This window comes from Chelonoidis abingdonii, chromosome 7, assembly GCF_003597395.2.
Source record: "Chelonoidis abingdonii isolate Lonesome George chromosome 7, CheloAbing_2.0, whole genome shotgun sequence".
NCBI lineage: Eukaryota > Metazoa > Chordata > Testudines > Testudinidae > Chelonoidis > Chelonoidis abingdonii.
The window spans coordinates 76,204,350-76,215,192 of record NC_133775.1 but is presented as its reverse complement, the minus strand read 5'-3'; the positions used below and the strand labels follow the sequence as shown (position 1 = coordinate 76,215,192).

General features: G+C 46.4%; 1 protein-coding gene and 1 long non-coding RNA gene across 4 annotated transcripts in view; one reads left to right on the top strand and one right to left on the bottom strand.

Annotated features, from left to right (window-relative positions):
- SIL1 (SIL1 nucleotide exchange factor) overlaps positions 1-10,843 on the bottom strand; it is a 285,228-nt gene that overhangs the window by 190,187 nt on the left and 84,198 nt on the right. The gene's annotated exons all lie outside the window — the stretch shown is intronic.
- The window catches only part of LOC116824420 (uncharacterized), a 203,540-nt gene continuing 198,497 nt past the window's right edge, over positions 5,801-10,843 (top strand). Inside the window, exon 1 of the long non-coding RNA XR_012656293.1 lies at positions 5,801-5,816. This is a non-coding gene — a long non-coding RNA (uncharacterized LOC116824420). The remainder of the gene's footprint in view (positions 5,817-10,843) is intronic.

Here is a 10,843-nt window from a genome sequence, read left to right as displayed (position 1 = left end):
TATATTAGGCGCCATACCGGCACCACTCCAGGGGGCGACCTGCCGGCCCACCGAGTGTTGCTAGGGTAAAAGTTCTCCGACGAACGTGCACGCAGCGCGCGCACACCTAACTGGAATGGATATGAGCAAGCACTCGAAGAACAACTCTGGTCTGTTTGAACAGCTGCAGGAAGGAACTTACTTCCCACAACAGAAAATAACTGTTGGGGATGTTGAAATGCCTACAGTTATTCTTGGGGACCCAGCCTACCCCTTAATGCCATGGCTCATGAAGTCATACACAGGCACCCTGGCCTGTAATAAGGAGCTGTGCAACTATAGGCTGAGCAACTGCAGAATGGTGGCAGAATGTGCATTTGGACATTTAAAAGTGCGCTGGCACAGTTTACTGACTAGGTTAGACTTCAGTCAGACCAATATTCCCATTGTATGCTGCTTGCTGTGTGCTCCACAATCTCTGTCAGAGTAAAGGGGAGACATTTATGGTGGGGTGGGAGGTTAAGGCAAATCTCCTGCCTGCTGATTACACACAGCCAGACACCAGGGTGATTAGAAGAGCACAGCAGAGTGTGCTGTGCATCAGAGAAGCTTTGAAAACCGGTTTCATTACTAGCCAGGCTATGGTGTGACAGTTCTCTTTGTTCCTCTTTGATGAAAACCTGTCCCCTTGGTTCACTCTACTTCCCTATAAGCCAACTGCCCTCCCCTCTTCAATCACCACTTTCAGAGGCAATAAAGTCATTGTTTTAAAATCATGCATTCTTTATTAATTCATCACACAAATACAGGGAAAACTGCCAAGATAGCCAGGAGGGTGGGTGAGGAGGGAAGCACTGGGTGGGGTGGTGGATGAGGGGAGGAGGGAAGGACAAGGCCACACTGCACTTCAAAATTTACTGAATGCCAGCCTTCTGTTACTTGGGCAGTCCTCAGAGGTGGAGTGGTTGAGTGCCGGAGCGCTCCTCCCCTCCCCCCGCATTCTTGGGCATCTAGGTGAGGAGGCTATGGGACTTGGGGAGTAGGACAGGCGGTTACACAGAGGCAGCAGCAGCGGTCTGTGCTCCTGTTTTCTTTCCTGCAGCTCCACCAGATGCCGGAGCATATCAATTTGGTCCCCCAGTAGCCTCAGAATTGCATCCTGCCTCCTCTCATCACACTGCTACCATCTCTCATCTTGCTCCCACCACCTCTCATCTCACTCGTCTCTCCTGTCCTCGCATTCATTTTCTGCTTTCCTGGACTTTAACATTGTTTGCCTGCACGCATTCTGCTGAACTCTTTCAGTGCTGCAGGACTGCATGAGCACAGAGATATTTCATCACAAGTGCGTTTTTTTCACCTTCTTATCTGCGCTAGATGACGGAGATGATAGGGGGAGCGTTGAAACATTTGCAGATGTGGGAAAAAAGAAAGGGAGAGTAGTATTTAAAAAGACACATTTTAGAGAACAATGGGTAGACTCTTTCACAGTGAGCCAAGCTGTTAACATTACATAGCACACGTGGTTTCGGTACAAGGTCACATTTTGCCTCTTATATTGAGGGCCTGCCAGTTTGGTGTGAAAGATCACACACGCAGGGCCAGACAACAGAATTTGGCTTGCAGGCAGCCATAGTAAGCCACAGTCTTCCAGCTTCTTCAACCTTCATAACGTGGGAGAAACAGCAGCACCCTCCTTTCCCATACCAAGCACCAATTGGGTTGGCGATTTAAAAGGAGGGGTTGTGAATGCAGTCCAAGTCTTCAGGGCAAATTAAACACGTTTGCTTTTAAACCATGCAGTATATTTACAAAGGTACACTCACCAGAGGTGCCTTCTCCAGCTTCATGCCCACTTTGGGAAGGTATTGGCTCCAAGGTGATAAACAGTTCCTGGCTGTCAGGGAGAAGGGTTTCTTCACTTGCCTGCTGTGCACTATCCTCATCCTCCTCCACCTCATCCTCCTCGTCCCCAAAATCCTCATCCATGTTGCATGAAATCCCCCCCTTGCAGGTGTCCACGGACAGGAGTGGGGTAGTGGTAGGAGTCCCCCCTAGAATTGCATGCAGCTCATCACAGAAGCAGCATGTCTGGGGCTCTGACCTGGAGCGGCCATTTGCCTCTTTGGTTTTTTTGGTAGGCTTGCCTGAGCTACTTAATTTTCATGCGGCCTGGCTGCGGGTCCGTGATGTAGCCTCTGTCCATCATGCCCTTGGAAATGTTTTCAAATATTCTGGTTCGTCTATTGGCAATTTGTCAGCGATCAGAATCAGTACCTCCCATTCAATCCATGCTGCAGCTCTTTTGTGATTCTGGGACTCCATGGTCACCTGTGCTGATCAGCTCGCCATGCTGGCCAAACAGGAAACGAAATTTAAAGTTTCTGGGGCTTTCCTGTCTACCTGGCTACTGCATCTGAGTTGAAAGTGCTGTCGAGAGCGGTCACAATGGAGCACTCTGGGATAGCTCCTGGAGGCCAATACAGTCAAACAGCATTCACACAATCCCAAATTCGACCCAGTGATGTCAATTTCAGCGCTAATCCCCTCATCGGGGAGCAGTACAAAAATCGATTTTAAGAGCCCTTTAAGTTGACAAAACGGGCTTGGTTGTGTGGACGGGTGCAGGGTTAAATCGACCTAACGCTGCTAAATGTGACCTAAACTCATAGTGTAGACCAGGGCTAAGAAACAGTGACTCAGTGGCAAAAGATCCAGTTCTTAATCATGGAATAGTGGGAATAAAAAATGTTAAATTATGTTTCAGAAATTTTAATAATCTGTATTGGTCACCACAGAAGATGAAACATTAGGTCTGAGATCAACACATTTCTGTTACAAGTGTCAAAACTACATAGGAGATTTAATCCACATGCTGTGAGACTGTGTGTGGTCACTCATACATCTTGGGAAAAGGGAACAGGGAAATTATCATTCTGCACATGGGTTATATGTTAGGCTAAATGATACTTCTGTTCTGCAGGATACTTAATCAAGGAATGCAATCTGGATGCAGACTGAATCAATGGTGTCAGAGAGGATAATTTTAGAAGCATTGGAAAGACCATGCTTCCCCAACAGAGGTGAACAGACGACTAGCCTTAACCAGACTGAAACTTTGGTGAGAAAATCGGATAAAATAGAGGACATACATTTGAAGATGCATAGAATTCACTTATTAATTATATTGATGTATGTAATTCTGCCATACAACTGCAGTGGTGGAAAAAAATTGTATATACTGCTTGATCCTGCACAATACAAACACAAAGTGTTGTGCATATAAACACAGGTTTAATAAGTGATGAGTAGAATACTGAGAACAGATGAATTTGAGTCTGCATTAACATGCGTAGTAATTCTATTTAGTCACCAAGTTATTCCTGCCTAGCACCACGAGTGAGGTCTAAGAGGGTAGCATGAAGCTAAGTGCTGTATTACATGTTAAGAATCGTACTTAATTCTGGTCTTTTAAGAGACCCTCATTCTTCCCCCACATCCCCTTTTTTTAAACCACCGTGTACTTGGAAACAAGGGAGCTGCATGGGCTAGAGACTTCTTACAGCTCATGGCAAAGGACTGTGCCTAGGGCCTAATCCAAACCCGACTGAAGAAAATGAAGTCAGTGGAGAGATGTCCAATGGTCTTTGGGTCAGACCTCGTGTGCTCAATCTGATCGCTCTTTGGAATATAAAGACCTTTTGCCCCCTGCAAGAACCTTCAGGATTAAGACTGTACTAAATGTTCTACCTGAAACTATGCAGTGAGATGTTCTGAAGGCTTTCAATTAGGTGCTTTTGAAAATTTTACCCTAAGTAATTTAGTGGCTTTTGAAATTTTTAACCATAATCTCTGCTAAAATAAATAATTATAGAAAAATATAACAACCCTGGAAGCAGTGCACTAAATGATTGCTTTGATTTGGAAGGGGGAAGGATGAAGCTCATGCTGGGGTGGGTCCCACAATACTTTCCCCTATGGTGCAATCTAGTGTATTCCAAGAGGCAAAACATGTCCTTTTTCAAAGCATCTTAGGGGCCAGGGATAATGGTCATCCCACACAAGGGCGGCACGTAGGGTGACCAGATTTCCCAGTTTTATAGGGACAGTCCTAATATTTGGGGCTTTTTCTTATATAGGCTCCTATTACCCCCCATCCCCTGTCCCGATTTTTCACACTTGCTATCTGGTCATCCTAGTGGCAAAACAATACTTTAAGAGGTTATAAGACCAGAAATACTGTCAAACCTCTCCAACCACTACCCCACACCTGACTTCCACTCAAACACTGTCCTCATAGTTTATACAACTGAAAAAAGCAAAAGTTAAACTGACTGATTAAGAATCAAACAAATCACAATCTTTTGGAGCTGAAGAAAATCTATTGGAGGAAAGAATATAATGGGGGCTTCACCTGAGTAAGGGTTTCAGGATTTGGCCACAAGTCCACCCTGCAATTGATCCATCTCATTGCTCCATTAAAATAGGAAAATATTAGCAAAGAATAATAGACAAATACAATGATGTACAGTAATACAAACAGGGTGAAGAGGGAATCAGTCACATAAAGCTATTATTGATTCATAACTGTGCTGAGTGTGTTCCAACAGACTGGTAAACCAATATCATGCTGGTAGTACTGTGCTTGGTAGGCTGATGCTTAGACTTGGCAAAATTAACAGAGTAGGACCTTGCCAATCCATACTTTGCTAATCTACACTCTTTAAATCTGTGCGCACACACCCCACACACAAAAAAAAATTGCTTCAACTACTTCTCAGCAAAGGTTTAATAGCAGAAACAGCATAGCGCTGGTGTTGCCAGCACAAAGTGCCAGAGACAAGCAGCAGCGGTTCGGGGCCCGGTGTGCGTAGCGCCAATGAACACACCAGGGGTGGAGAAGCAAAACAAGTTTATTTGAGCTCAAATAAGGTGCGAGGGAGAATGCAATCTCAAATCCTGCACACCTAAAACAAGCAGTTTCTTCCTTTTATATCCCAGTTGTTTACTACAAAACTTTTTCTTGCTGACTGATTTTTCACTCCCCCCTCCTTTCCCATCCAGCTGCAGTATCTTTTCTCACTCAATCTTTTTGTCTTCCCCCTTCTTCTCCCCTTTCTGCTGCAGAGACATGTTTGCTGTATCTAAGAGTGGCCTTGAAACTTGCTTCAATTTAGCTCCAGTGTATTACAGCAGGGAACTGGCTATTACAATCAGAAAACTAACTGCTGACATTACATTTTACAACTATTAACACATTTAAGTTACACTAGGTTACACAAAGTGTTTAACATGGAGGAACAATGGTTCATTGAGGCCTGAGCAGGAGGTCTTTATTGACACTCGTGGTCTTTCATTTTCCCGAGTTACCTAGATTTATGCCTAGTGACACCAACATTGGAGTCTCACTTCTAAAAAAAATTATGGTGCACATTATGAAAAATCATAAATAATTAAAACTAAGCTATGCTTGCCAAATTACATGAACAAAGTACTTTTTATGATGCAGGAACCTTCCTTTTTTTTGGGCATGTTCAGTTACTACCATAAAAAATTCAGTCATTTGTAAAGGTAATTTGCAGTGGGAATCAGTAAGGTGCAACTATAGTTATTTTCTGTTCTGGAAAAGATCTGTTTGGGGCTTCGCTGCCTACTTGTGGTAGATGTTTCAGATAGAATGGCTTTAGTCTCTGAGTGTGACCCCCCCTCCCTTATAAATTAAAAACACCTTTTTATATATTTAACACCATTATAAATGCTGGAGGCAAAGTGGACTTTGGGGTGGAAGCTGACAGTTTGCGTCCTCCCTATGTAATAACCTTGTGACCCCCTCACGGGTTCCGACCCCCAGGTTGAGAACCCCTGGTCTAGGCAGATGCCAACCAATGGCTATACTGGCAACTTAGAAGTCCAAAGGCTGTGCCTAATTTGCAAAAAATGAAGACGACAAAAGCCACCTCTTTTATATGTTGGTGCAGCCAACAGAGACTATTAATCCAGTAGCCAAATGCAAGTTTTTAGCAATGCCTTGTTTTAGTGTCCATACAGTCAATGATGAGCTGCCAAAATATTAACAACCAGTTCTCTCCTCCTCACCCCATGAGGGGGTCATGCCCTCCCCATCCCCCACCTGAGACCCTTGCCCCATCCACTCCACTTCCTTGCCCCCTGCCGCCCCATCCAACCCCTCCTCTCATTCCAGATGCCCCCCCCCGGGACCCTGCCCCATCCAACCACCCCTTCTCTCTGTCCCCTGCCTGCTCCTGGAACTCCTGCCCCTGTCTGCCCCCCACCACCCCATCCAACCCCTGCTCCTTCCTGACTGCCCCCCGAGACCCTTGCCCCCATTCAATCCCCCTGTTCCCTGCTCTCTGACCGCCCCGACACCAATCCATGCCCCCAACTCCCTTGCCCTCTGTCCAACACCCCCTCCCTGCCCCCTGCCCCCTTACCACACTGCCTGGAGGTGGAGGCCGGGCAAGCAGGGGCCAGGGCTGGGCTGGGCTGCTCGGCCAAGATTGGGACCGGGCCGGAGCCGCGCCGCCCGACCAGCCAAGGTCAGGACCGGGCCGGAGCCATGTCGGTTGGGGCCGACCTGGGGCCGCGCCACCCAGCCAGCCAAGATCAGGACCAGACCAGAGCCACAATGCTGGCCGAGGTTGGGGTCGGGCCGGACACACGCCGGCCGGGGTCAGGCCCGGACTGGAGCCGTGCGGCGCCTCCAGCACTCCTCGTGCCCCTGCCCCAGCTCACTTGCGGGAAACCACTGCTTCCTTCTCAGCCCTCCCAGGCTTCCCGTGCGAACAGCTGATTCGCGGGAAGTCAGGGAAGGGGAGGAGAAGACGGGGGAGCATTCAGGAGAGGAGGCAGAGGCGGAGTGAGGTGAGCTGGGGCCGGGAGAAAGGCAGGGAGCTGCTGGGGCTTTTTTAAATTTAAAAGCCCTTTTCGAACTAGTTCTCTCTCGTGGGATAATCAGTTCTAAAAGGGCTTCTAAATTTAACAACCGGTTCCCGCGAACCAGTGGGAACCGGCTCCAGCTCACCACTGCATACAGTACTTTTTTGTGGATTCTGACTTTCTAGATTAAATTCAAAGAAACTGCTGGTCACTGCTAAGCATTTTGTAATATGAGCACTTATTACCATTCCCCTCCTGATTCACAAGTCAGGTAACACTGAAACCATAACAACAGCCATACTGAGTCAGACGAAAGGCCCACCAAACCCAGTATCCTGTCTTCCAACAATGGCCAATGCCAGATGCGCCAGAAGGAATGAACAGAACAAGTAATCATCAAGTGATCCATCCTGTCACCAATTCCCAGCTTCTGGCAAACATAGGCTAGGGACACCATCCCTGCCCGTCCTGCCTAACAGCCATTGATGGACCTATCCTCCATGAACTTATCTAGTTCTTTTTTGAACCCTGTTACAGTCTTGGCCTTTACAATACCCTGTGGCAAGAAGTTCCACAGGTTGACTGTGCACTGTTTGAAAAAAATACTTCCTTTTGTTTTAAACCAGCTGCCTATTAATTTAATTTGGTGACCTCTAGTTCTCATGTTATGAGAAAAGAGTAAATAACACTTCCTTGTTTACTTTCTCCACACCAGTCATGATTTTATAGACCTCCATCATATTCCCTCTTAGTCATCTTCCTTCCAAGCTGAAAAGTCCAAGTCTTATTATCTCCCCTCATATGGAAGCCATTCCATACCCCTAATTATTTTTGTTGCCTTTTTCTGAACCTTTTCCAATTTCAACATACTTTTTTTGAGATGGAGCGAACACATCTGCACATAGTTTTCAAGACATGGGCGTACCGTGGATTTATATAGAGGAAATATGATTATTATCTATCCCTTTACTAATGATTCCCAAATTCTGTTCACTTTTTTGACTGCCACTTCACATTGAGTCGATATTTTCAGAGAACTATCCACAATGACTCCAAGATCTCTTTCTTGAGTGGTAACAGCTAATTTAGATCTCATCGTTTTTTATGTGTCGTTGGGATTATGCTTTCCAATGTGCATTACTTTGCATTTATCAACATTAAATTTCATCTGCCATTTTGTTACCCAGTTTTGTGAGATCCTTTTGTAGCTCTTCAGTCTGCTTGGGACTTAACTATCTTGAGTAGTTTTATATCATCTTCAAATTTTGTCACCTCACTGTTTACCCCTTTTTCCAGATCATTTATGAATATGCTGAATAGGATTGGCCCCAGTATAGGCCCATGGGGGAAACCAATATTTATCTCTCTCCACTCTGAAAATTGAACATTTATTTCTATTCTTTGTTTGCTATCTTTTAGCCAGTTACCGATCCATGAGATGACCTTCCCTCTTAACCCATGACAGCTTACTTTGCTTAAGAGCCTTTTTAAAAGGCTTTCTGAAAATCTAAGTACACTATATCCACTGGATCCCCTTGTGCACGCGCTTGCTGACCCCATCAAAGATTTCTAGTAGATTGGTGAGGCATAATTTCCCTTCACAAAAACTATGTGATTCTTCCCCAACAAATTATGTTCATCTATGTGTCTGACAATTTTGTTCTTTACTATAGTTTCAACCAGTTTGCCCCATACTGAAGTCAGCCTGTAATTGCCAGTATCACTTCTGGAGCCCTTTTTAAAAACTGGCGTCGCATTAGCTATCTGGTACAGAAGCTGATTTAAATGATAGGTTGCAAACCACAGTTAGTAGTTCTGCAATTTCACATTTGAGTTCCTTCAGAACTCTTGGGTGAATACCATCTGATCCTGGTGACATATTACTGTTTAATTTATCAGTGTGTTCCAAAATCACCTCTAATGACAGTTCAATCTGTGACAGTTCTTCAGATTTGTCACCTAAAAAGAATGGCTCCACTTTCACTGAATTTCAATTATTTTTTAATGAAAACTTCACACTAATATTTTGTTATGAAACACAATTAGCTAAGAGGTACATATGTTATATCTGTATTAACAGTATATGTTATTACAGCTCTACCCCAATATAACGCTGTCCTCGGGAGCCAAAAAAATCTTACTGCGTTCTAGGTGAAACCGCATTATATTGAACTTGCTTTGATCCGCCAGAGTGTGCAGCCCTGCCCCCCCAGAGCGCTGCTTTACTGCATTGTATCCGAATTCCTGTTATATCAGGTCATATTATATCAGAGTAGAGGTATAGTATGCCCTCTTCCCACCTTCCCCCGTCCTGCTGAATCAAGACACAAAATATTCTTTTTGTATTCTCAAAACATGCTCACTTGGCAAATTCTTATATATCCACTCATGAGAATTAATTTTCAAATATTGGACAGCTATAGACATAGAATTGCTGAAGATGCAATGGACAGAGAAGCTATAGCTGTGCATCAATCACTAAGCACCCAGAGGCAACAGTAAACATTGACTGGGGGTGGTTTCACTCTGCCTATGAGAATGTAGATGACCCACTTACAAACAGAATTTGCCAAATGAAAGAATTTGAACATAGCTGGCCCACAAGGTTCTCCGACCCAATACCAAGGATAGTAGAGAGACTAGCAGAGATAAAGCGTTCACAGGTTGGTCCAAGAAAGGTATTTGATACTAACTATATCTATTCAAGAATGATAGGCCTACAAGCAGGTTCTTGATGTCAATCTCTTGTGAATATTTTGTGACATGAGCTGGCTTCTGAACCAACCACAATGTTCACTGACTCTGACATGAGGATTGTGAAGGCTAAGTATAACCTAAAGAAGCAGCTGCAACGGAGATACCAACTAGACATACTTCAATGACTGTGTAGGTGACTTCTTTTGATGATTCCACAGTTCTCTGAGTAGTACACTGGCTAGCAAGTGGTATCATCAAAGACTTCATGACAAATTTCAGAGTCTACACCAGAGGTGGGCAAACTACGGCCCATGGGCCACATTCGGCCCACGGGCCCGTCCTGCCTGGTCCCTGAGCTCCTGGGCCAGGAGGCTTGCCCCCGGCCCCTCCCCTGCTGTTCCCCCTCCCCTGCAGCCTCAGCTCACTGTGCTGCCAGCGCAATGCTGTGGGTGGCAGGGCTGCAAGCTCCTGGGGCAGCACAGCTGCAGAGTACAGCCTGACCCGGTGCTCTGTGCTGCACAGCGGCAGAGCTGGCTCTAGCCAGGCAGTGCGGCTGCCTGTCCTGGTGCTTTGGACGTGGCTATACTACTGCCAGCCATCAGTACTCCAGGCAGCGCGGCAAGAGGGCGGGGTGCATAGAGGGCAGGGGAGTTCGGGGTCAGGTGGGGTGGTCACAGGGCAAGGGTGTGGCTAGGAGTCAGGACAGTCAGAGAGTGGGGAACAGGGGGTTGAATGGGGGGTAGGGGTCCTGGGGTGGCACTCGGGGGCGGGGGGAGTCAGGGGCAGAGGTTCCAGGAGCGGCCTGGGACAGGGAGAAGGGTGGTTGGATGGGGCAAGGGAGTCAGGAATGAGAGGAGGGTTGGATGGGGCGGCGGGGCAGTCAGGGGAGGGAGTTCCGGGGGTGGTCAGGGGACAGGAAACGGGGGGGGGGGTTGGATGGGGCAGGAGTCCCGAGGGTGGGGGTCAGATAGGGGCCCGGGGCCCAGACATGCCTGGCTGTTTGGGGCAGCACTGCCTCCTCTAACCAGCCCTCCATACAATTTTGGAAACCCGATGTGGCACTCAGGCCAAAAAGTTTGCCCGCCCCGGTCTACACTGACCACAAGCTAGCAACAGCTGGAGTATACACACACTTTGTCTTTGACAGGTTCAAAGACTTCAGCACAAGGAAGGTCACAGAAGCAAGCAGAGAGCATTGGTCAAGGACAAGAACACAACTACCTGAACAGAAAGTAGTCTTGAGGGTTACTGAAAATAAGGAACAGCTGAT